Below are 27,871 nucleotides of genomic sequence, written 5' to 3'. Positions count from 1 at the left end.
AATTCCCCGCCAGCGGCTGCCCTCAGTCACATTCCCGGTGCTGCGAACCGCCAGCCCCGTCACTGTGGCGCCAACACTCTCCGGTTGTCTCCGCTCCCCGTCAGCCGCTCTCCCGGCCCAATCCTCCCCCCACACTCTCTCAACCTCCGTGTCGGTCCGCCACACTCCGTTCAATAGTCTGATAACTGCAAGATCGAAGCTGACCGTCCCCACACACGGGCCCCGCGTCCGACCCATGCCAGTCCGCACACTCACCGCGCTGGGGGCTGCGACTGTCGGCCGGCGGGGCCGCCTTCGTCTTCGGCTCTTAGGCCCGCCGGGTGTTCGACAGGAAGGGTCGCCGAGCCGGAGTCTGAGCGGGAGAAGGGAATCGGTGGCCAAGAGGTCAGGAATTGGGGGAATTGTGCCCGTGGGGGAGAGGAGGCGACCGGGGAGCCCCAAGCTGGGGCGGCACGGCCCAGTCGGAAGGTCGGGGAGCGGAGCCCCAAGCTGAGGGAGCGAAGCCGGGAGACTGGAGAACCAAACGTGAGAATCAGGAGGCTGGAAGCCTGGATCCAGGGGAGAGGGAATCAGATCAGGAAGTAGGGAACCTGCATGTGGGTGAGGGGAGACTGATCCTGAGGAGCTCGATGGAGGCAGAGGACCTGGATCTGGATCTGGAGCCTGGATGCCACGATTTACAGGCGGGAATATGGAGCCAGGGTCTGAGGAAAGGGGCAGGGAGTCGAGCCTCAGGAACTGATCTCGTAAAAAAATACAGAAGGTCGAATCCCAACTCTTACGGAGCAGATGAAGGTAAAAATGATAGTAAAATAGATCTATCTGTGTGTGAGCGAGTTCGAGCTGCGGGGTCGGGGAAGGGCCTGGCTGAGCGGGAGGATGGTATCGGGCGAGAGGCCTGTCAATGAGCGGAGAAGGGTTGGTCAAGACGCAGAAGGAGACAACCAAGTGGTCAGAAACTGAGCAGACACTAGCATGGAAAAATAAAGAATGGGGCCATGCAGAGGCGCCAGAGGATTTCCGGAGCTTGGAAACCAGTTCCGAAGAGATCTCCTAAAAAGTACAGAAGGCCGAATCATGGATCTTATGGAGTAGATGAAGGTAAAAGTGATTGTAAAGTCGATCTGTCTGTTGTGTGAGAGAGTTTGAGTGATTAAATGTCAAGGAAAAAATGCTGTATCAAGTTTAGTTTTAATATAAAATTAACGCAATGGTCTCCTGTGTTGAATGAAGTGGTTCGTGAATGAATGTTCATGGTCTTCTGTTGCTGTCGCCCATCCCTTCAAGGTTTAACGTGTTTTGCATTCGGATACGCAAACACGAGAAAATCTGCAGATGCTGGAAATTCAAGCAACACACACAAAATACTGGTGGAACGCAGCAGGCCAGGCAGCATTTATGGGAAGAAATACAGTCGAAGTTTCAGGCCAAGACCCTTTGTCAGGACTAACTGAAAAAAGAGATAGTAAGAGATTTGAAACTGGGAGGGGGAGGGGAGATCCGAAATGATAGAAGACAGGAGGGTGAGGGATGAAGCTAAGAGCTGGAAAGTTGATTGGGAAAAGGGATACAGAGCTGGAGAAGGGAGAGGATCTTCGGACGGGAGGCCTAGGGAGAAAAAAGGGTGGAGGGGAGCCCAGAGGAAGATGGAGAGCAGGCAAGGAGTAATTGTGAGAGGGACAGAGAGAGAAAAAAAAAGGGGAAATAATAAATAAATAAGGGATGGGGTAGGAAGGGGAGAAGGGGCATTAATGGAAATTAGAGAGATCAGTGCTCATGCCATCAGGTTAGAGGCTACCCAAACGGAATATAAGGTGTTGTTCCTCCAACCTGAGTGTGGCTTCATCTTGACAGTAGAGGAGGCCATGGATTGACATATCAGAATTGGCAATGGACGTGGAATTAAAACATGTGGCCACTGGGAGATTCTGCTTTCTCTGGCGGACAGAGCGTAGGTGTTCAGTGAAACGGTCTCCCAGTCTGCGTCAGGTCTCACCAATTTATAGAAGGCCACAGCTGGAGACTGGACACAGTATATCACAGCAGCCGACTCACAGGTGAAGAGTCGCCTCACCTGGAAGGACTGTCTGGTGCCTTGAATGGTGGTGAGGGAGGAGGTGTAGGGGCAGGTGTAGCACTTGTTCTGCTTACAAGGATAAGTACCAGGAGGGGGGGGGGGGAGATTGGTGGGAAGGGATTGGGGGACGAATGGACAAGGGAGTCGCATGGGGGCGATCCCTGCGGAAAGCAGAAAGATGGGGGGAGGGAAAGATGTGCTTGGGGGTGGGATCCCGTTTGGAGGTAGCAGAAGTTGCGGAGAATTATATGTTGGACCCGGAGGCTGGTGGGGTGGTAGATGAGGACAAGGGGAACCCTATCCCTAGAGGGGTGGCAGAAGGATGTGGTGAGAGCAGATGTGCGTGAAATGACAGAGATGCATTTGAGAGCAGAGTTGATCATGGAGGAGGGGAAGCCCCTTTCTTTAAAAAAGGAAAACATCTCCTTCGTCCTGGAATGAAATGCCTCATCCTGAGTGCAGATGTGGCGGAGACGGAGGAATTGAGAGAAGGGGATGGCATTTTGCAAGAGACAGGGTGGGAAGAGGAATAGTCCAGGTAGCTCTGAGAGTCCGTAGGCTTATAGTAGACATCAGTAGATAAGCTGTTTCCAGAGATAGAGACCGAAAGATCAAGAAAGGGGAGGGAGGTGTCAGAAAGGGACCAGGTAAATTTAAGGGCAGGGTGAAAGTTGGAGGCACAGTTAATGAAGTCAACGAGCTCAGCATGCGTGCAGGAAGCAGCGCCAATGCAGTCGTCGATGTAGCGAAGGAAAAGTGGGGGACAGATACCAGTATAGCTTGGAACATGGACTGTTCCACAAAGCCAACAAAAAGGCAGGCATAGCTGGGACCCATACGGGTGCCCATGGCTACACCTTTAGTTTGGAGGAAGTGGAAGGAACCAAAGGAGAAATGATTAAGAGTAAGGACTAATTCAGCTATACAGAGGAGAGTGGTGGTAGAGGGGAACTGGTTAGGTCTCGAATCCAAAAAGAAGCGGAGAACTTTGATATCTTTCTGGTGGAGGATGGAGGTATTTTGGGACTGGAAATCCACGGTGATAATTAGGCAGTGGGGACCAGAGAACTTAAAATCTTCGAAAAAATTCAGAGCGTGAGAAGTGTCACGAACATAGGTGGGAAGGGATTGAACAAGGGGGGATAAAACAGTGTTGAGGTATGCAGAAATGAGATCAGTGGGGCAGGAGCAAGCTGAGACAATGGGTCTACCTGGACAAGCAGGTTTATGGATCTTGGGTAGAAGGCAGAAACGGGAAGTGCTGGGTGTGGGAAGTATGAGGTTGGTGGCAGTGGATGGGAGATCCCCAGAGCTGATAAGGTTGGTGATGGTGTGGGAGACAATGGCCTGGTGATCCTTAGTGGGGTCATGATCGAGGGGTAAATAAGAGGAGGTATCAGCTGTCGCTGTGCCTCGGCAAGGTAGAGGTCAGTACGCCAGACTACAACAGCGCCCCCCTTATCGGCGGGTTTTATAGTAAGGTTAGGATTGTTGTGGAGGGAGTGGAGAGCAGAGCGTTCGGAAGGAGTTAGTTTGGAATTGGAACAAGGTGTGGTGAAGTCGAGACAGTTGATGTCCCGTCGGCTATTAGCAATAAAGAGATCCAGAGCAGGCAGAAGACCAGAGCGGGGTGTCCATGAAGAGGAGGAGGGTTGAAGGCAGGAGAAGGGGTCATTGGGGGTGGGAGAGTCCTTGCTGAAGAAGTAGGCTCGAAGATGGAGCCGGCGGAAGGAGAGTTCAGCGTTATGGCGCACGCAGAACTCGCTGAGTTCTGGGCAAATGGGGACAAAGGTAAGGCCCTTACTGAGGACAGAGCGCCCTGCCTCGGGGAGCTGAAGGTCGGAGGGGATGGTAAAGACCTGGCACGGATGAGAGCTGGGATCAGAGGAGGGAGGGAGGCCTTAGGAAGGGTCTCCGTCTGAAACGTGGACTGTACTTCTTCCTTCAGATGCTGCCTGGCCTGCTGGGTTCCACCAGCATTTTGTGTGTGGTGCTTGCACTCGGAGATGCTGTTTTTCACACCACTGTTACAACAAGTGATTATTTGAGTTACTGTTCCTTTCCTGTCAGCCTCAACCAGTCTGACAGAATAGAGTTGTATATTCATACTGGATAATGAACTACAGGACATGCATTTCAATTGAGAAAGGGTAAATTCAAAGGAGATATGCAGGGCAAGTTGTTTTTGACACAGAGTGGTGGCTGCCAGGGATGGTACTGGAGGAAAGTATAATAGAGGTGTTTTGAAAGGCTTTTAGATAGGTACATGAATGTGTATGGAATGGAAAGGTATGGACATTGTGTAGGTAGAAGAGAGTAGGTTAGTTAGGAATTAATTAATATTGTAATTATTTTGTCAAGGAATGATGGGACAGAGGGCCTTTTTCAGTGCTGTGCTGTTCCATTGTCTAGCTAGTCAGCAGACTCTGGACAGAGTCTCTCATTACCTGTAACGTGATCTCTGCAGAGTGGGATTTTTTTTGGCATGTTGCACCAGTCATTCATTCTTGTCTGGTGTGTGGTGTCAGGATTGGTCTCCTTTCGGATTAACCAGGTCACGATATGAACATTCCTGACTCGACCCTTTTTTTTAATGAGGCCGAATGGCTAGCTCGACGCTCAGCCCAACACGGATGGAAAGCGTGCTCGGCGGGAGGTGGGGGGGACGTCCCGAGTGGATTCGAATTCGGGAACCTTCGCTCCGGAGTCCGGCGCTGATGCCATTGCACCACCAGCCGGCATCAGAGTGGGTAGTGGACTCTTTAAAGAGTGTCCTTTGTTTTGGAATCTAAGGACATTCCATCCAAGCAATATTTTTTGTTTTCAATCTGCCACAATTTTACTTTGTAATTTAGTGGAATGCCACTTTCCATGGACTGTTCTTTAACATGATCTATAGCTCAGTAATAGGATGTCCAATCAACTGGTGTTTATTGCCATACCCATCCATTATTTAACCCTTTCTTTCCCCACCATGCAGGAGAATGTACCCCCTATCAAAAACTAACGTTTCCTGGACTAGGAACTGAAAGTACTGACAACACAAGGTGTCTCACACTTCTCTGCAAAATGGTGACAATTTTAGACAGTTCAATAAATGTAAGTGGTTTATTATTCTTATATGTACCAATTTGCACTGATAAAACTTTGTTTTGCACACCATCCATGTAGATCATTTGTCACATTAGTGCATTGAGGTTGTACAGGGGAAAAGCAATAAGAGAATGCAGAATAAAGTGTTACAGAGAAAGTGCAGTGTAGGTGCAAGGCCATGATGTGGTAGATTGTGTGGTCATGTGCAAATTGTACTGTAGAAGGGAAGCGTTCAATAGTTTTATAACAGTGGGAGAGAAACTGTTCCTGAGACTGATGGTACATGCTTTCAGAGAGATTGTGCAGGGTGGGTGGGTCTTTGATTACGTTGGCTGCTCTACTGAGGCAGTGAGAGCTGTGTGCCGAATCCATGGACTAGTTTCTGTGATATGTTGAGCTGTGTTCACAGCTCACTGCAGTTTCCTACATTCACGGAAAGAGCAGTTGCCGTACCAAACCGTGATACATCCCGATAGGATTTTTTCTACATGATGTATTGAGAGAAACAGGTGAGGGTCAAAGGGGACTTGTTCAATTTCTTTAGCATCCTGAGGGAGGAGTGGTGCCAGTGGGCTTTGTAGCCATGGTGTCTGTGTGCTTGGACCAGAACCTTCAAGGTCTCAGAAGAGCCTAAAGGGCCTTGTGTTCCCTCGGATTGAGATATTGCCATCTCAGTGACACCAGACATCTTGGTGCTTGTTCACTTTCGATTAAGAGAGCTGGGCTTTGGGTAACTGATTGCTACCATACAGACAATGACATTCAGCCCAAAGTACCACAGGTTATCTCATGATACACAATAGTCGTCATCAAAACAGAGACACAAGGGGCAGCAAATGCTGGGATGTGGAGTGCGAAAACAAGCAGAACCAGAGGTAATAACCAGGTCAGGCAGCATCCAAGGAGAGAAATGGATGGCTGAAAATTCGGGTTGAGATCATTCTGCTGAATAGATTTGACCTGACCTGCTGAGTTCCTCCAGTAGCTCAAATTGGCACATGCTGAAAGCAGTCAATGCGTGATTGTCGTATACGATGAGAGTAGTTCAGCTCCCTGCCCTCTCCCCTGCAGCTTTTAGACTTCTCCACTTTAGTCTCTGCTCCTTTCTAACTTTTCCTTTTCCCCCCCTTAATCCTTCAATCGACCCGGCTGGTGGCATAGTGGCATCAGTGCCGGACTTCGGGACGAGAGGTCCTGAGTTCGAATCCAGCCGGCTCCCCTGCAGGCTTTCCATCCGTGCTGGGTTACGAGCTGGTGATCTGTTTGGAAACTCACCCACAAAAGGCAATGGCAAACCACTGATATACCTTGCCTCGTACATGGTTCCCTACTACGTCAGAGAGGCATGGAGGAAATCATCTGCTAACTGGAGAAACTCTGGATGCAACGTACCTTTTCTTGCTCTTCTTCAATTGCCTCTTCCCCCCACCCCACCCCCAACATCTGTGGCCATTTCTGGCCTTCTCCTCCCCTTCCTCTGCCTTCTCATGCCACCTTGCACCTCCACTTCATCCTTGCCCTTCACTCAGTACCTTTCTTCGACCATAAAGGATAAGACATAGGAGCAGAATCGGGCCATTCAGTTTATCAAGCCTGCTTCACCATTCCACCATGGCTGGTTTATTATCACTCAGCCCAATTACTGAGCCTTTGATGCATAGATTATTCAAGTTCCTGTCAATCTATGCTTTAAATATCCCCAGTGGCTTGCCCTGTACAACTGTCTGTGGTAAACAAAATCCACAGATTCACCACCATCTGACAAAAGAAATTCATCCTCCTCTCTGTTATAATTGGATGTACCTGTATTCTGAGCCTGTCCCCTGGGGTTTAAGAGTCTCTGCTTCAGGAAACATCCTCTCCACATCTATCCTATGTAGGCCTTTCAATATTCAATAATCTAATGACATCCCCTCATTCTTCTAAATTCCAGTGTGTACGGGCCCATATCCATCAATGCTCCTCAAATGTTTACCATTTGACCATAGACATAGGAGCAGAATTAGACCAGCTGGCCCATCTAGACTGCTCTGCCAATCAATTATGGCTGATCCTTCTTTTTCTCTACCTCAACCCGTGTTCCCAGCCTTCTGCCTGTAACCTTTGATGCTATGTCCAAACAAGAATCTATCAATCTCTGCCTTAAATACACCCAACGACCTGGCCTCCACAGTTGCATGTGGCAACAAATTCCACAAGTCACCACCTTCAGGCTAAAGAAATTTCTCCACTTCTCTGTTTTGAAAGGGTGCCCTTCTATCCTGAGGCTGTGTCCTCTTGTCCTGGACTCTCCCACCATTGGAAACATCCTTTCCATATCCACTCTGTCTAGGCCTTTCAAGATTCGAAAGGATTCAGTGAGATCCCCCCTCGTCCTTCTGAATTGCAGTGAGTCAGAGCCATCAAATGTTCCTCGAATGATAACCCTTTTATTGCTAGAATCTTTCTTGTGAACCTCCTCTGGACCCTCTCCAATGCCTAAGATGAGAGGCCCAAAACTGTTCACAATACTCAAGGTGAGGGCTCACCAATACCTTATAAAATCTCAGCATTGCATCCTTGCTCTTGTGTTCCAGACATATTGAAATGAATGCTAACATGGCATTTGCCTTCCTCACCACTGACTCTACCTGCAAGTTAACCTTTAGGGTGTTCTGCACGAGGACTCCCAAGTCCCTTTACATCTCTGATATTTGGCTTTTCTCCCCATTTAGAAAATGTTCTGCGCGTTTATTTCTAATACCAAAGTGCATGACCATGCATTTTCCAACTTTGTATTTCATTTGCCACTTTACTGCCGGTTCTCCTAATCTGTCTAAATCCTTCTGCATCCTACCTGTTTCCTCAACACTACCTGCCCTCCACCAATCTTCATATCATCTGCAAACTTGGCAACAAAGTTGTCTATTCCATCAGCTGAATCATTTATATACAGTATAAAAAGGAGTGGTCCCAACATCATCCCCTGTAGAACATGACTAGTCACAGATAGCCAACCAGAAAAGGATCCTTTTATTCCCACTCGCTGCCTCCTACCAATCAGGCAATGCTCTGACCATGTTAGTAACTTTCCTGTAATACCATGGGCTCTTAACTTGGTAGACAGCATCATGTGTGGCATCTTGTCAAAAGTCTTCTGAAAGTCCAAATATACAACATCCACTGCATCCCCTTTCATGTCCACAGAATCTCCCATCTGTTCCCCTCATTATTGAGTCCCCTATCACGACCGCTCCCTTCTTCTCTGTCTTCCCTTTCTGCACCACAGACCCATGCTCAGTGCCTGTAACCTGGTCACCGTGACATTCTCCCGGGAAGTCATCCCCCACGAAAGTATCCAAAGCTGTATACTTATTTTTGAGGGGATGGCCACAGGTGTGTTCTGCTCTAACTGCCTATTTCTATTTCTCCTGACAGTCACCCAGCTACTCGCCTCCTGGAACACCGGGATTTTCTCCCAGAATCATTCTGTTGAGCCTCTTCTGAACTCTTATATAGAACATTACAGCAGGCCCTTCAACCCTTGATGCTGTGCCAACGTAGTAACCAACTCCAAGATCAATCAAAAGCTTACAATTTTCACTGAACCGTTACTGTTCCTCCTCTCTCCTATCTACTGTGCAGTGGATATTCAACAGGTTGCTGCCTGGTCTTGTTCAACCTATCCTCATATTGTCTTCTGAGGATAGGATGAGTGAGCTAAGGCTGTTCTCTTTAGGATGAAGAAGCATGAGAGGTAACTTGATAGAGGTTTACAAGATCATAACCGGCATTGATTGAGTGGATACCCAGAGGCTCTTTCGCAGGGCAGAAAGAGGTAAGAAAGGTTTTTTTACAGAGCCTGGTAGATGTGCTGAACCACCTCAGGGATCGAGGTAGAGATAGATAAATTGGGTACTTTGAAGAATCTCTCAAAGCATATGGATGATAGAAAAACTGAGTGTTACTGCAGGAGGGAAGGGTAAGATTGATCTTAGAACAGCTTAAGTGGCTTGCACAATATTGTTGGCTGAAAGGCCCATACCGTGCTGTGTTGTTCAGTGTCATTCATTGCAATTTCTTAACCTTCCTGTACATTAATAAATTTCCCCTTCTCTCCATTGCTCACCCCTGCCTTCCTAATTCCCAACTCCTTATGTCAATTTCTCCAGTTCTTCACTCTCGACTTGCCCGCCCCATCTGAACCCCCACTGGTCTTCCTCTTCACTACCCTGCATCCCACCCTCCCCTTCCCTGACAACATCTCTTTGACTGACACTTCCTCTCTGTTCTCCTCATCAAGGATGAAGATATTAAGCCATGCTGAGGGGTAACCATATGCAGAATATCAAATCTGGCTCTTGGATGAAGTCCCGCACTTACAAACACCAGGATGACTGTTGGACAGTGTTTTCTAGAATTCCGAAAAGATCCTTATGTTGGCTAGGAATCAATCTGTGAGTATTGACAAGTGTTGGAGGGATGATAGGAGAGGGAGCATGTTTAAAGAAAGTTTACAAAAGTATTTGTCCAGAGCAACAACCGTGCCTGTGATTAGTCCCTGATTCCTGATATGGCTCCATGCTGAAGCCAGTGGAGTTTCTACATGAAGGCACCAGTATACATTTTACTTATTTCATTTAGAGAGCGGCGTGGAACAGGCCCTTCTGGCTCATTGAGCCGTGCTGCCCAGCAACCCACCTATTTAACAGTAGCTTAATCACAGCACAATTTACAAACACCAACTAGTAACCTCCCAACTAGTGCGTCTTTGGACTGTGGATGGAAACCGGAGCGCCCGGAGGAAACCCACGCACTGACGGGAAAAATGTAAAAACTCTTTACAGGTGGTTTACAGGTCCAAGCACCCATGTCCCAAGCTGTAATTGTGTTGCATGAACAATTGCACCCCTTGACCTTTGATGCTGTCTGTGTGGAGCTTGCAGGTTCTCCCTGTCGCCGTAGGGTTTACCCTGGGAGCTTCCACCTATTAATAATTGGGATATTATTCTCACACATGATGAGATACAGTGTACAAGTGTGTTTTGCATAAATCACTTTGCACTGAAACGGACCTTGTTTTTTTTGTAATTGTGTTCTTTCTTCAATACATTGCATATAATTTTATTTTCTAGTGAATGCTGCTGATCTGATGGTATGAGACTGTGCTGCTATTGCAAGTAAGTTTTCAATTGCCCCTGTTCACACATGTACTTTACATATGACAATAAATACGACTGATAGCTGCACATTTTATTTTAAAATGTAAGTAGATTGAGATGGCACAAAGGAAAAACAATACCAAAATGCGTAATATACACGCAATGGCCATTTTATTAGGCACACCTGTACACCTCATTAATGCAGATAACTGATTGGCCAATCATGTGGCGGCAACTCAATACATAAAAGCATTGAGACGTGGTCAGGAGGTTCAGTTGTTGTTCAGACCAAACATCAGTGCGGGAAAGAAATCTGATTTAGTGAATTTGAATGTTGGTGATGGTTGGTGCCAGATGATGTGGTTTGAGTATCTCAGAAACTGCTGATCTTCTGGATGTTCATGCACAGCAGTCTCTAAAGTTTACAGAGAATGATGTGAAAAGCTAAAAACATGCAGTGAGCAGCAGTCCTGTGGGAGGAAATGCCCGTTAATGAGAGAGGTCAGAGAAGAATGGTGGGACTGCTTGAAGGTGACGGAAAGGTGACAGTATCTCAATTAAGCACAAGTTGCAACAGTGGTATGAGAAGAGTATCACTGAATGGACCACACATTGCATCTTGAGGTGGAGAGGCTGCCGTAGTAGAAGACCACGGGTGTCTACTCGGTGGCCACTTTTATTAGGGTACAGGAACAATTAATGTGGCCATGGAGTGTATTCGTCACATGTACATTGAGACACAGTGAAATATGTCATTTTGCATCAGTTCAAGTCATGTGGATTGTGAGATCTAAAGTACATTTTTATTGCATGAGAGGACATTTCAAGAGTCTTATAACAGCGGCTGTAGGTGTGCTTGTATTGTTGAGCTGTTATATATTCTGCCAACAGGAACAGGGAGAAAAGAGAATGACCCATGTAGTAGGATTCCCTGGTTCTGTTGGTGGCTTTAAAGGCCTTTAGGTTAATTGGCCACTGTCAATATCCATTAGTGGGTAGGTGAGTGGTGGAATCTAGAGGAAGTTAAGGTGAAACTGTGGAGCATCACAGGCTCATAGCAAAATACTGGAGGAATGTAACAGGTCAGGCAGCATCTATGGACTAGAATAAACAGTTGACATTTTGGGTCAAGACGCTTCATTAGGATGGCACAGGAAGGAAGTGAAAGCCAGAGGAGAAGGTGAGAAGAGAGGGAAGAGTAAAAACCGATAGGTGAGAGGTGAACACGATCAGGGGAAAGGTGGGAAGAGGTGAGAAGGGGGATAAACTGAGAAGTTTGGTGACATGTGGACGAGATCTCTTCAATGTCCCGAATGTACCTGCCTTCACCACCACTGCTGGCAGTGTGTTCCACGCACTCATTGTTCTGTGTAGTTTAAAAAAAAACTACCTCTGTCATGCACCCTGTACTTCCTCCGATCACCTTAAAATTATGTCCCTTCGCATTAGCCATTTTTGCTCTGAGAAAAAGTCTCTTGCTAGCCACTCGATCAATGCCTCTTATCATCTTGTACACTTCGATTAAGTCTCCCCTCATTCTCCTTCAATCCAAATAGAACACCCTACTTGCTTATCCTATCCTCATAACATAAGTACACTAGTCCAGATACCATCATTGTAAATTTCCTCTGCACACTGTCTGTTGTTTCCATATTCCTCCTATAATGAGGAGATGGTGTGAGCTGCTTCACCATGAGGAAGGAGAGGGCATGAGCTGAAAATAGGTAAACACAGGAGGACTATGGATGTGAGTTGGTTGTGTTCCAAACTTGCAAGCAGATCCTATATTATAACAAGGGAGCTTTGATAAAATGGCGTTTACATCTTCTCTTGAGACTTTGATCTGGTTTTCCCAGGTCATCAGCATGGACAAAAATTGTCACATTATATTTTGAAATGGATGAGATATTTCTAAATGCCTCACTGGTCACCAATTTCTCCCTTTGTTAATCTGCTGAGTACCCTATCTTTTGTTCTGAGGATAGTCCGTGTCCTTCTGCAACTGGATGTTCGACTCCCTAACCAGAACACCACAGTCTGTGCGGTTTGGTAACAACGTCTCCACCTCGCTCACAGTCAACACTGGGGCACCTCAGGGATGCGTGCTTAGCCCACTTCTTTACTCTCTGTATACCTCTGACTGGGTGGCTGGGCACAGCTCAAATGTCATCTGTACGTGTGCTAATGAAGCAACCATTCCTGGCAGAATCTCAAGATGGTGACGAAAAGGTGTACAGGAGTGAGATATACCAGCTAGTTGAGTGATGTCACAGCAACATCCTTGCAATCAAAGTTGGTAAGTCCAAAGAGCTGATTGTGGTCTTCAGAGAGGATAAAATGAGGGAACACTCAGCAATCCTTATGGAGGGATCAGAAGTGGAGAGAAAGTGAACAATTTCAAGTTCCTTGGTGTTAATATCTCTGAGGACCTAACCTGGTCCCAAGTATATCAATGCAGTTATAAAGAAGGCAAAACAACGGCTATATTTCAGAAGGGAATTTGAGGAGATTTGGAATGTTACCTCGAACATTTAAATATTTCTGATTGGCCTCATCACTAATTGGTACGGGGAGTGTCTACTGCACCGGATTGAAGTAAGCTGCAGAGAGTTTTAAAATTAGCCAGCTCCATCATGGGTACTGGCCTTCGTAGTATTCAAGATACCTTCAAGAAGCGGAGCCTTGGAAAGACGATGTCCATCATTAAGGACTTCCACCACCCAGGAGATGCCCCCTTCTCATGTTACCATCAGACAGAAGGTACAGAAACCTGAAGGCACACACTCAGCCATTCAGGAACAGCGTATTCCCTCTGCCATCCAATTTCTGAATGGACATTGAAACTATGAACACTATCTCACTACTTTTTTAATTTCTGTTTTTGCACTACTTATTTAATTTAACTATTTGGTATACATATTTAAACGGTGTAATAAGCAGTTTGCTTTCTATATTATCAATATTGTACTACTACAACAAAGTTAACAAATTTCACAGCATATCCCAGTGATATTAAACTTGATTCTTATTCTGGGTATTGTGAGAATTTTTGGGGCCCCTGGGTAACTAGATTTGATTCAACTTTATTGTCACTGTGCTGAGTACAGATACAAAGCCAATGAAATGCAGTTAGCATCTAACCAGAAATGCAAAGAATAGTGTTATTTACGAAATAACTGCGAATGAAAAGTAAGTGCTACAGCACAGAAATATAAAAGTACTGAGACATTACAATATGGGTGCAATAATACTTATCGCTGTGATGTGAGGTTCAGCAGGGTCACAGCCTCAGGGAAGAAGCTCTTCCTGTGCCTGCTGGTGGGGGAACAGAGGCTCCTGTTGCGCGCACCGGATGGGAGGAGAATAAGAAGTCTGTGGTTAGGGTGAGGTGCATCCTTGATAATGCTTTTCGCCCTGCTCAGACAGCATTTATGGTAGATGTTCTCAATAATGGATTTGCTAGCGTTGGAGGCTTTGGACATGGTCCAGAGGAGCATGGGAGTAATCCCAAGGTTGAAAGGGTTAACATATCATAATTAGCTGATGGCTCTGGGCCTTTACTCATGATAGTTCAGAAAAATGAGGGGGATCTCCTTGAAACCTATCAAACATTGAAAGGCAAGATGGAGCGGTTTGGACAGCTATTGTTGGGGCGTCTACGAGCAAAGGACACAGCCGCAGAATAGAAAGACATCCCTTCTATTCTGAGGAGATGGGGAAAATTTTCTTTAGCCAGTGAGTGGTTAATCTGTAAAGGTCATTGCTGCAGACAGCTCTGGAGGCTAAGTCAGTGGGCATCTTTAAAGTGGCAGTTGCTAAGTGCTGGATCTGTCAGGCATCAAACGTTACGGGGAGAATGCAGGAGAGCTGTGGTTGAAAGAGTGAAATAAATCAGCCATGAACGAATGGTGGAATAGACATAATCAGCCAAATGACGTAATCCTGCTCCTCTGCCTTATGACCTTTCAGGAGAAAGTGACAGCACTTTAAGTGTTGTATTATGTAAAAGTTGAAGTCAATTTGATTGTCATCTGCAAAAGTCATGTATGCAGGGATGTAATGAAAGATTTACTTGTAGCAGCATCGCAGGCACATCACATCAGATAAGCAACATTCACAGAAAAAAAATTAAAAATAATTTATCCACAATTCTTACAAGAAAGAGGAATTTGAACAAAATACAATAAATTTTACTACAAAGTTGCTAAAGTGGCCTGAGTATTATTATACCAAGGGTTGTAATGATTTGTTCAAGAACAAAGAGAAAGGGTTGAAGGGAAGTAGCTGTTTGTGAACCTGGTGGTGTGAGAGTTCAGCCTTTTGGACCTCCTGCCCAATGGTCTCAGTGACTTGATGGTGGGATCTTTGATGATGGAATTTGCATTCTTGAGGCAGCACCTCCTGTACTTACTACTGCAGGTGGGGGAGGGATGTGTTTGTGTTGTCTCGGGCAGGGTCCACTACTCTCTGCAGCTTCTTGCATTCCTTCTCATTCCAATGTCGTAAAAGACTGTGATGGTACGAGTCAGGATAATTTCATTAGTACGTCTAGAATATTGTTTGAAGACAATCCACACCTCCTTAAACTCCCGAGAATTTAAAGACACTGGGATGCTTTCCTTGTTATTGCATCTATATGCAGGGCTCAGGACAGGTCACAGTGAAGGAGCTAACAGTTCATATTTGCCAGAAGAGATATGATACTGATAAGATACTATTTGTGGTGGTGTGTTGAAGGCTTTCAGGAAAACAAATAATCTTGTTTCTAAATGGTGAAGGTGCTGATGACAGGTTGACTATTTTCTTAGTGCATTCACTGGCACATCAGAAAGTTGGAGTATAAGCAGTCCATTCAACCCAATGATCCCTGCTACTACTTGTGCTCCATATGAACATTCTTGCATCTTACCTGCATGCCCTCCGATTGGTTTCTCCAGTCTCCCAATTCTTCCACATACAGATTGCTGATCAGACTCAATGGGCAAATGGCCTGATTCTCCTCCTATGTGTTATGGTATCATGGAGAGCATTCTAAATGGTGGCATCACTACCTTGCTATGGATGAGCCATAAAGGTGTAAAGTCATGACAAATTAGATTGTGAGGTTAAAATTTATCTTTATCATAGAAGCGCCATTCAAGACTCATATAATATAGAACAGGAAACACTGCAGCAGAATACAGTCCCTTTGTTGTGCTGACCTTTTAACCTTGTCTAACATCAATCTCACCTTTTCCTTCCACATAGACCACCATTTTTCTATCATCCATGTACTCATCTAAGAGTTTCTTAAATGCCTCTTCCACTACACCTGGCAGGGTGTTCCACGCACCCACCCACCACTCTCCATGTGAAGAACTTTCCTCTGACATCCCCCTCCAGCTTTCTTCAGTCACCTGAAAGTTTGTATTCATCATTTCTACTCTGGGAAAATGTCTCTGTCTATAAATACTCTATGCCTCTTATCATCTTGTACACATCTATTAAGTCACCTGTCATCCTCCTTCACTCCCAAGAAAAACGTCCTGGCTTGCAGAACCTATTTTCCCAAGATGTGCCCTCCAGTCCAGGCAGCATCCTGATAAATCTCTCTGCACCTTCTCCAAAGCTTACACATTCGTCCTTTAATGAGGTCACCCGAAATATGACAGTGGGATAGGAACTATCGACCTGGAGTAGGGATTAATGGGTCCTTTTCAGAATGGCAGGCAGTGACTAGTGGGGTACCGCAAGACTCGGTGCTGGGACCGCAGCTATTTACAATATACATTAATGATTTAGGTGAAGGGACTAAAAGTAACATTAGCAAATTTGCAGATGACACAAAGCTGGGTGACAGTGTGAAATGTGAGGAGGATGTTATGAGAATACAGGGTGACTTGGACAGGTTGGGTGAGTGGGCAGATGCAGTTTAATGTGGATAAATGTGAGGTTATCCACTTTGGTGGCAAGAGCAGGAAGGCAGATTACTATCTGAATGGTGTCAAGTTAGGAAAAGGGGAAGTACAACGAGATCTGGGTGTCTTTGTTCATCAGTCACTGAAAGTAAGCATATAGATACAGCAGGCAGTGAAGAAAGCTAATGGCATGTTGGCCTTCATAACAAGGGCATTTGAGTATAGGAGCAAAGAGGTCCTTCTGCAGTTGTACAGGGCTCTGGTGAGACCCCACCTGGAGTATTGTGTGCAGCTTTGGTCTCCAAATTTGAGGAAGGACATTCTTGCTATGGAGGGAGTGCAGCGTAGGTTCACTGGGTTAATTCCAGGGATGGAGGGAATGTCATATGTTGGAAGATTGGAGCGACTGGGGTTGTATACACTGGAATTTAGAAGGATGAGAGGGGATCTGATTGAAACATAGAAGATTATTAAGGGATTGGACATGCTAGAGGCAGGAAGCAAGTTCCCGATGTTTCCCTGCATCTATCGTCTATTGTCTGGTGGTATGTGTTTTCAAGGTTGTTTTTGATCTTGATGGGAACGGGGAGAAATGTGCATGTTTGGGGTGAGAGAGGTTCTTTACTCTGTCTTTTGATGTACATGTGATAAAAATCTGAATCTGCAGGTTAGGGAGCTCTGTATGCAGAGAGTAAAGAGCTGACATTTCAGGCCGAGGTCTTACATCAGGACTCCTGATAAAGGGTTTCAGCCTGAAACACTGACTCTTTATTCCTCTCCATAGATGCTGCCTGACCTGCTGAGTCACCCTGGCATTTTATGGCGTCATGGCAGTGTGTCAGTTGGCATGACACTATTGCAGCTCCCGACATGAGAGTTCGGATTTCAATTCCAGCACCGTCAATAAGGATTTGTACTTTCTCTCTCTGCCCGCGAGGGTTTCCTCTGGGTGCCCCAGTTTTCTTCCACAATCCAAAGACGTACTGATGAGTAGGTTAATTAGTTATTGTAAATATCCTGTGATTATACTGGTGTGAAATAGGTGGATTGCATTTCAGAGCAGCTCTTTGGGTTGAGGGGCCTGATCCACACAATATTTCTTAATAAAACAATAAATGAATAACATGTTGTCTGTGTTACTCTAGTATTTGCAGAATGTCTTGTGTTTATGCCTCTGAATGTGAATCTCTTGTTCTTAGCTTTGCTGTTATTTTACTGCCCCTCTCGCACAGTCCCACCTGAACCCCTGTAGTCTCGATCTCGATCAATGACATCCAGGGGTTGAGGCCCGGTCACCAGTCGGAGGGCATGCAGCAGAATGCCATGGAAATGCCCGCTGACAGCTGCTTCACAATCAGCTTTAAAGGCAGGAAGCTGGAACCGGTGGCCACCAACACCAAGGAGGCCTGGCACTGGAACTATCACTTCACCAAACTCAAGAAACGAGACTCCAGCATGAACAAGAGGGAGTAACTTGTGAGGTTTTGAATAACTTGTTGCAATTTCTTTAAAAATAATTGAAGATCACCTCTTTTCACATCAGTATGGTGGTTACAGTGTTTTGATTGCAGGTGAAGAGATTGAATAAAAATACATTCAACTAGATAGGTGGTGGGAAATCCTATTAAAATCAATTTGGCTTTCTCTCAGAGTGGAATGTTATTCTGTATCCAGAAATTTTGCCTGCTGTATTTGAATTTTGCTTGATTTGTTATCTGACTGTGCAGCTTAATAAGATATTTTTGCAATGTGATGTCAATATCATTCACATCTCACAATATCGCCCAATGTTCTTCCAACATTATGGCATTCAAGTTCTGATGGTGGGTGACACAGTGTATGCAGAAACATCAGGAACAGCATTTTTGATATGAACAATGAATTCTCTGTATCTTCCTACCATCGAAAAAGTATTACCAGATACACAAGGGATTGTATTTTGCAGTGGATTTTTTTTGCAGAAGTAGCTCTTGATTTGAAATATAGTTTCACGTTTGGTATCTGACTTAAGCTTTCAGGCAAAAAGTCATTTTCTCAGTGGTGTAATCTCACGTGAAAAGTATCAGTATTGAATATACATATAAAAATAAATTTAGCTTTTTGGTGTTTCTTAGATACATAGAAACATAGAAAATAGGTGCAGGAGTAGGCCATTCGGCCCTTCGAGCCTGTATCGCCATTTATTATGATCATGGCTGATCATCCAACTCAGAACCCTGCCCCAGCCTTCCCTCCATACCCCCTGACCCCCGTAGCCACAAGGGCCATATCTAACTCCCTCTTAAATATAGCCAATGAACTGGCCTCAACTGTTTCCTGTGGCAGAGAATTCCACAGATTCACCACTCTCTGTGTGAAGAAGTTTTTCCTAATCTCGGTCCTAAAAGGCTTCCCCTCTATCCTCAAACTGTGACCCCTCGTTCTGGACTTCCCCAACATCGGGAACAATCTTCCTGCATCTAGCCTGTCCAATCCCTTTAGGATCTTATACGTTTCAATCAGATCCCCCCTCAATCTTCTAAATTCCAACGAGTACAAGCCCAGTTCATCCAGTCTTTCTTCATATGAAAGTCCTGCCATCCCAGGAATCAATCTGGTGAACCTTCTTTGTACTCCCTCTATGGCAAGGATGTCTTTCCTCAGATTAGGGGACCAAAACTGCACACAATACTCCAGGTGTGGTCTCACCAAGGCCTTGTACAACTGCAGTAGTACCTCCCTGCTCCTGTACTCGAATCCTCTCGCGATAAATGCCAGCATACCATTCGCCTTTTTCGCCACCTGCTGTACCTGCATGCCCACTTTCAATGACTGGTGTATAATGACACCCAGGTCTCGTTGCACCTCCCCTTTTCCTAATTGGCCACCATTCAGATAATAATCTGTTTTCCTATTTTTGCCACCAAAGTGGATAACTTCACATTTTTCCATATTAAATTGCATCTGCCATGAATTTGCCCACTCACCCAACCTATCCAAGTCACCCTGCATCCTCTTAGCATCCTCCTCACAGCTAACACTGCCACCCAGCTTCGTGTCATCCGCAAACTTGGAGATGCTGCATTTAATTCCCTCATCCAAGTCATTAATATATATTGTAAACAACTGGGGTCCCAGCACTGAGCCTTGCGGTACCCCACTAGTCACCGCCTGCCATTCTGAAAAGGTCCCGTTTATTCCCACTCTTTGCTTCCTGTCTGCTAACCAACTCTCCACCCACACCAATACCTTACCCCCAATACCGTGTGCTTTAAGTTTGCACACTAATCCCCTGTGTGGGACCTTGTCAAAAGCCTTCTGAAAATCCAAATATACCACATCCACTGGTTCTCCCCTATCCACTCTACTAGTTACATCCTCAAAAAATTCTATGAAATTCGTCAGACATGATTTTCCTTTCACAAATCCATGCTGACTTTGTCCAATCATTTCACTGCTTTCCAAATGTGCTGTTATCACATCCTTGATAACTGACTCCAGCAGTTTCCCCACCACCGACGTTAGGCTAACCGGTCCATAATTCCCCGGTTTCTCTCTCCCTCCTTTTTTAAAAAGTGGAGTTACATTAGCCACCCTCCAATCCTCAGGAGCTAGTCCAGAATCTAATGAATTTTGAAAAATTATCACTGATGCATCCACTATTTCTTGGGCTACTTCCTTAAGCACCCTGGGATGCAGACCATCTGGCCCTGGGGATTTATCTGCCTTCAATCCCTTCAATTTACCTAACACCACTTCCCTACTAACATGTATTTCGCTCAGTTCCTCCATCTCACTGGACCCTCTGTCCCCTACTATTTCTGGAAGATTATTTATGTCCTCCTTAGTGAAGACAGAACCAAAGTAATTATTCAATTGGTCTGCCATGTCCTTGCTCCCCATAATCAATTCACCTGTTTCTGTCTGCAGGGGACCTACATTTGTCTTTACCAGTCTTTTCCTTTTTACATATCTATAAAAGCTTTTACGGTCTGTTTTTATGTTTCCTGCCAGTTTTCTCTCATAATCTTTTTTCCCCTTCCTAATTAAGCCCTTTGTCCTCCTCTGCTGAACTCTGAATTTCTCCCAGTCCTCAGGTGAGCCACTTTCTCTGGCTAATTTGTATGCTTCTTCTTTGGAATTGATACTATCCCTAATTTCCCTTGTCAGCCTTAGGTGCACTACCTTCCTTGATTTATTCTTTTGCCAAACTGGGATGAACAATTGTTGTAGTTCATCCATGCAACCTTTAAATGCTTGCTATTGCATATCCACCGTCAATCCTTTAAGTGTCATTTGCCAGTCTATCTTAGCTAATTCACGTCTCATACCTTCAAAGTTACCCCTCTTTAAGTTCAGAACCTTTGTTTCTGAATTAACTATGTCACTCTCCATCTTAATGAAGAATTCCACCATATTATGGTCACTCTTACCCAAGGGGCCTCTCACGACAAGATTGCTAATTAACCCTTCCTCATTGCTCAAAACCCAGTCCAGAATAGCCTGCTCTCTAGTTGGTTCCTCGACATGTTGGTTCAAAAAACCATCCCGCATACATTCCAAGAAATCCTCTTCCTCAGCACCTTTACCAATTTGGTTCACCCAATCTACATGTAGATTGAAGTCACCCATTATAACTGCTGTTCCTTTATTGCACACATTTCTAATTTCCTGTTTAATACCATCTCCGACCTCACTACTACTGTTAGGTGGCCTGTACACAACTCCCACCAGCGTCTTCTGCCCCTTAGTGTTACGCAGCTCTACCCATATCGATTCCATATCTTCCCGGCTTATGTCCTTCCTTTCTATTGCGTTAATCTCTTCTTTAACCAGCAACGCCACCCCACCTCCCCTTCCTTCATGCCTATCCCTCCTGAATATTGAATATCCCTGAATATTGAGCTCCCATTCCTGGTCATCCTGGAGCCATGTCTCTGTGATCCCAACTATATCATAATCATTAATAACAGTCTGCACTTTCAATTCATCCACCTTATTACGAATGCTCCTTGCATTGACACACAAAGCCTTCAGGCGCTCTTTTACAACTCTCTTAGCCCTTATACAATTATGCTGAAAAGTGGCCCTTTTTAATGCTTGCCCTGGATTTGTCAGCCTGCCACTTTTACTTTTCTCCATAGTACTTTTTGTTTCTACCCTCACTTTACACCCCTCTGTCTCTCTGCACTGGTTCCCATCCCCCTGTAGTGAACTAACTGTCATAACGTGTCATAATTTTTTTTTTTAAATGCTGCAATATATTGAAATTCTACGGGGCAATAAAGAATGTAGATTTGTCAAGAAAAGTGAATTGAACGTCCTTTCAAAATATGATAAGTGACAGGGATTTAATGGAAGTTGTAGCGGTAGGTAATGTCGCAATGGTACACTTCATTCGTTTTCACCTCTTTGCAATTTAGCCATTACTGGCAGATGATCCCACTGCAGTAACTGCAGCTTTCATGTCACATTTTATCAGTATAACACACATGGGTCAGTGGGAGGCCATCTGGACCAGCCTGCTGCTTGAGCCTTGCTGACTGGCTTTGCTGCAGACAGCCTGGTGAGGTAGTATTCCAAGACCATTCATGAGAATCTGATGGTGGAGTGGAAAAAGCTGTTCCTAAAATGTTGAGTGTGGGTCTTTGGTCTCATGTACCTCCTCACTGATGGTAGCAATGAGAAGAGACATACAGTATTCTGATTGATGGGGCTGCCACCATTTAGTGTTATCACCTTTTGATGAAGTCCTTGATGCCAAGGAAGCTGGTGCCCATTGTGAAGTTTACAACCCTCTGTCACTTTTACCCAATCCTGTGCAATTGCACCTCCAAATATGAAGTTTATGCAGCCAGTCAAAATGGATGGTACATGCTGCATTGATTGGAGTCACATGTAAGATCGTAATGAGGTAGATTGTGAAGTCACAACTCTATTTTATTATACTGCAGGAAGCCGGTTTCCATGATGTGCTGAGCTGTTTCCACAACACTCCTGAATTTCTTCTATTGACATGCTGAATCACAATGTGGTAGATTGTGAAGAGTACTACGGAACTATTCAACAGTCTACTAACAGCAAGATGGAAGCTGTACCTGACAAGTCCGTTCTCTTCTCTGCTGAAGACGATGTTGTCTTATTACCTTGTCTCTGGAGTATCGCTTGAAGCTCCGACCACATTCCCTTGGCATTGGCAGCAGTTCTGTATCTGACCGAAGTAACTCCACATACTCACCACGCTAATGGTCCTTGGAGTGTTGCCGTGCGTGGCTGCCATCTTGTTTGGCTGGTTAACCCGCTGGAAGTTCAGTAGGAAGGGCCAGAAGTAGGAAGCTGGACCAGAAATTGAGCGATTGAGCGGGTGAATGGAATCTGTGGCCAAAAGGCCAGGAAGTGAGCAAAAGACCTCTGTGGGGGTTAGTGGAAGCAACTGAGGAGAGGGAGGTGAAGATGCAAAAGTGGACAGCCAAGATGAATCCGAAAAGCAAGAAGATTCAGGCAGGCAGAGAAGTGGACTGGGGTGACACAAAGGCAAGAGAGGGGCTTCCAGAGTTAGAAAACTGGTGTCTGAAGATAGGGCAGTCAATCAAGAAATTGAAAAGATGAGTCCTCGTATTTCATCAAAAACAGATGGCTGGAATCCCAATACTTATGGAGTAGATGAAGGTCAAAGGGGTTATATAAATAGATCTGTTAATGTTTACTTGACAGAGTTTGAGAATTTAAATGTGTCGGCTTGCGGTCTTCTGCTGCTGTAACCGATCCTCTTCAAACTGACATATTCTGCATTCAAACATGCTTTTCTGCTCACCACTCTTGTAACGCATGATTATCTGAGTTACTGCCATGATCCTGTCAGCATGAACTAATCTGGCCATTCTCCTCTGACCCCTCGTTCACATGGCGTTTTTACCCACAGAACTGCCGCTCACTGGATGTCTTTATTGTTTATCCCATTGTTTTCCGTAAACTCTAGGTACTGGTGAGTGTGAAAGTCCCAAAGCAATATCAGTTTCTGAAATACTCAAATCATCCCATCAGGCATCAACAATTGTTCTACAGTCAAAGTAACTGAGGTCACATTTCTTCCTCCATTCTGATGTTTTGTCTGAATAACAGCTGAAATTTTTACCACGTCTGCATGCTTTCATGAATTGAGTTGCTGTCACATGATTGGCTGATAAGATTGTTGTATTAATAAGCAGTTGTATAGCTGCACCTCATATAGTGGCCATTGAGTGTACATCGAGTTTAGACAGTATTAATAAGTAGAAAAGACTGACTCAAAATAGAACGCTGATTCTGTTCTTTGGTAGCGCTGAATTCATCTTTCTGATTGCCATCTCTTTCTTGGCTGCCTCCTCTCTTTTTACCTCTCTGTGAAGCAATCTAGGCTGTCCTTTTAAAGGTTAGCTTAATTTATCACATGTACATTGAAACGGTCAGTGAAATGCCAGAACTTGTGTCACGCGCAGGAGACAGCCCACAGTTGTTTCCACAGTTCTCAGACCAACATAGTACACCTATCATTCACTAACCTGAACCTGGACATCTTTAGAATGAGGGAGGAAACCATTTCTGAATGGGAAATGTAGCACCCAGAAGGAACTATTCCAGTCATACAAAATCCGTACGGACATATGTGGGAATCGAACCCCAAGTATGATATTTGGCACGCAAAGTGATAATCTAGCTGGTAACTAATTGATGGGATTCTGAACTCTTGTTTGATTGAAACAGGTTTTGGTAACCATGTTCAACTCAGTTTTTGGAACGACTCAATGAGGAGGTACCAGTACCAGTTTCTTCCAGTAACTTGCAGATTTGAGTCAGAGGTAAGGAAGGCAAATGCAATGTTAGTATTCATTTCAAGAGGACTGGAATATAAAATTACAAATGTAATACTGTGGCTTTACAAGGCATTGGTCAGACTGCTCTTGGATTGTTGTGAGCTGTTTTGGGGCCCTTATCTAAGTAGGAATGTGCTGGCATTGGAAAGTGTCGAGAGGAAGTTCACAAGAATGATCCTGGGAATGAGTGGATTAACATATGAAGTGCACGTGATGGCTCAGGGCTTGTACTGATTGGAGTTTAGAAGAATGAGGGGGTATCTCATTTAAAACTATTGAAGATTAAAAGGCTAGCTGTAGTGGACGTGGAGGGTATGTTTCCAAGAGTTGAAGAGACTAGGACAAGTGGGCACATACTCAGAATTGAGGGACATCCTTTTACGACAGAGAAAATGGAATTTCTTTGGCTAGAGGGTGGTGAATCTAAGGAATTCATTGCCACAGATGGTAGTGGAGGTTAATGCATTGGGAATATTTGAAGTGGAGGTTGATGGGTTCTTGACTAGTGAGGGTGTCAAAGGTCATGGGAGAAGACAGGAGAATGGGATTGAGAAGATTAATAAATTACCCATGATGGAATGGTGGAGCAGATCTGATGGGCTGAATGCAGTAATTCTGCTGCTGTCTTATTATGTTGAATTGATTGTTTATTTCCATGTTTGCTGAGACTCTGGGTGTAAACTAATTGTTGTAGTTGTTTACAATGCAGCCATCACTATGTTTAAAAGCATCACGCAAAATGCTGTAGGAACTCAGCAGGTCAGGCAGCTGCAATAGATCAGAATATAGATCAACATTTCAGGCTGAGATCTTTCGTCAGGATTGAAAAGGAAGCGTGCAGAAACCAGAGTAAAGTGGTCAATTTGTCAAATCCTTTGCGGCACTGAATATTCAGGTTGTAGAATGTTACAGAATAAATGCTGATAACTGGGACTAGTATATCTGGATGGACCAGGGCCTGTTTCTGTGCTGTATGGCTTTACTACACTTCATGGCCTGACAGATCCTTTAATTACCTGCCGTTTCCCATCAGCATTAATTAGTTAACTGCCCCTTCTCACTGGTACAGCACAGTAAAGTAACAGTACAATGCTCTCACAGTGCTAGCGATCACCAATCAAGGTTCAATTCTGCCGATCTAAGGAGTTTTTACATTCTCCCTGTGACGACATGGATTTCCTCAGTGTGCTGAGATTTCCTTCCATATTCCAAAGATGTACGGGTTAAGTTTAGTAAGTTGTAGGTGTGCTCTGTTGGGACTGGTAGTGTGGTGATACTTGCAGACTGCCCAGTATATCCTCACACAATGTCGGTCGTTGATGTAAAAATAATGCATTTCATTATTTAGCCAGAGGGTGGTGAATCTGAGGAATTCATTACTGCAGACGGAGGTTAATTTATTGGGACTCTTTGAAGTGGAGGCTGATGGTTTCTTGATTAGTAAGGGTGTCAAAATTCATGGGGAGAATGCAAGAGATTCAGGGCTTTATTCCGTTGTACGCGAAATGCGTCAATAATAAACGCAGTGTGAGGATTGTGCGGGGGAGAGCCCGCAAGAGTCGCCATGCTTTCAGCACCAACATACTAGGCGCATAACCTACTAAACATAACCTGTACGACTGAAATGTGGGAGGAAACCGGAGCACTCGGAGGAAACCCACACAGTGATGGGGAGAATGTAAAAACTCCTTACAGACAGCGGTGGGAATTGCACCTTGACTGGTGAATGCTGGCACTGTAAAGCGTTGCACTGACTGACAGCTAATGAACAACATGGAGAGTGCAGTTCATTAAAGCATCTGTCAGGCCATGAGGTGTCACAGAGCTCCACCGCAGGGAAAAAGGCCCTTTGGACCACATCTTAATGCAGACCCATCTGTATCAGCCTGTTATCTGCATCTGAAATGTAGCTTTCCACAACTTAGATATTCAGTAGCCCCAAAGGTACTTTGGTTGACACTGATTCTGGTTCCGAGAGCAGTGGTGCAGTACGGATGTGGTTCAGGTGAGATTCCAACAGCACAAACTTGGACTTAGATAGGCATTGACTGCATGAGGGGTACCGGCTGAAGAGGGAATATCTGATGTGCCAAAGGACACTGCTGAAATTAGCAACAGTTGGAGTTACATACTCAGACTGGATAATGGAATAGAGGTCGTGCATTTAAAGGGGTAAATTCAGAAGAAATATATGGGACAGGTGTTTTTCCCACACAGAGAGTGGTTGCTGCCAGGGATGGTAGTACGGGGCAATTGTAATAGAGGTGTTTGAAAAGGCTCTTAGGTAGGTACAGGAATGTGCAGGGAATGGAGAGATATGGACATTGTGTAGGTAGAAGGGATAAGGTTAGTTAGCAATTAGTTACTATTTTAGGATTGATATAGCCAGGAGTGGTAATGGGGTTGAGATCCCACTAGCTATTAACTGCTTCCAATGGCGTGTACCTCTAACAACCAAGTCCAGCTACTGGCCTTCACGTGTGGCTTAGCTACCACGCCCGGCAGAACCATTTCTACTATAGGAGAAGGGGCAAAGGAGGGGACTATTACCTTAAAACCAGTCACTTTGGGTGGATGGGGCTCGTCAGCCATGGTGGGCAGCTCATCTAGGGGAAGGAGAACTCTGACCTCAAACCTCCGCGAGCCGCAAGGAAAGGCGTTGGGAGTAAACCCAGAGGGAAAACTCCGGAGCTGGATTCCCTAAGGCAATCTTCCATTGAGTTCAGTGCTGGTAACTCCTGTGACGCTGCTGGTATCAAACTATATTGGTCTCTGCCTTTCCTTTGGATTCATCAGATGTGTGGAGATGGGGAGCTTGCTGTCCATATCATACTGCCCAGAGTTGCGTACCTAGACAGCGAGGACATGATATCCATGGTCAACTCTGACTGATGGAGGCTCTCATCATCACCAATAGTGAAGGATTTGTGCTACAGAAACATAACTGGTCATTGTAAATTGTCCAGTGATTAGGCTAGAGTTCAATCGGTGGGCTGTTGGGCAGTGTTACTCATTGGGACAGAAGGACCTGCTCCGTGCCATATTTCTAAATAAATAATGAGCAAATTGTGTGTGTTACTCTGAATGCCCAGGACCAGCAGAATCTCTTGTCTTTATGAACCTGAATCTGTGGTTCTGATCTCTGCTATTGTTTTTTCTCCTCCCCCCATCCCCATCCCTGAACCCCTGCAGTACCGTTTGACGACATCCAGGAGTTGAAGCTGGGTCATCCATCAGAGGTCATACAGCGGTACGCCATGGAGATGTCCACCAGCCGCTGCTTCACCATTGGCTTCAAGGGCAGGAAGGAAAATGTGGACCTGGTGGCCATCAATGGCACAGAGGCCTGCCACTGGATCTGTGTCTTCAGCAAATTCAAGAAGAGAGACTGCAGCATCAACAAGAGAGTGCGACTGGACCAACGTCGTTTGCGGTGTGTGCCAGGGGTTACACCACAGAGGGAGGGTGCCACTTTGCCAATTGTCTTCTCTAACAGCAGCCCCCAAGTCTGCTCCCACCCCGTGTGGAAGAGCAAAGGTAGTAGGCACATGGGAATAACCTCCCATCGAAGTCACGTTTCCTTACATCAGACAATAATGCAGTGGTTGTCAATATTTTTGATACAATTAATATGGATGTTTTCACAGGTTACAGTTATTTTTATAGTTTGAGAATCAGGCCTAATATCACTAGCATGTGTGGTGAGATTTATTAACTTAGTGGCAGCAGTACAATGCAATACATGATAAAAACTATAGAAAAATAATTGAACTGCAGTAAATATATGTATATTAAGTAGTTAAATTAAAAAGTGTAAAAACAGAAACAATA

General features: G+C 45.0%; 1 long non-coding RNA gene across 1 annotated transcript; it reads left to right on the top strand.

Annotated features, from left to right (window-relative positions):
- The first annotated feature begins 94 nt into the window (after window positions 1-94).
- Window positions 95-27,871, top strand: LOC140209920 (uncharacterized). The gene is made up of 6 exons (XR_011889104.1): window positions 95-1,101; window positions 5,058-5,176; window positions 9,453-9,606; window positions 10,285-10,329; window positions 23,931-24,025; window positions 27,233-27,871. It is a non-coding gene; the product is annotated as an uncharacterized lncRNA (long non-coding RNA).

The sequence above is a fragment of the Mobula birostris genome, chromosome 14, assembly GCF_030028105.1.
Source record: "Mobula birostris isolate sMobBir1 chromosome 14, sMobBir1.hap1, whole genome shotgun sequence".
NCBI lineage: Eukaryota > Metazoa > Chordata > Chondrichthyes > Myliobatiformes > Myliobatidae > Mobula > Mobula birostris.
This window is presented reverse-complemented; position numbering and strand designations above follow the sequence as displayed.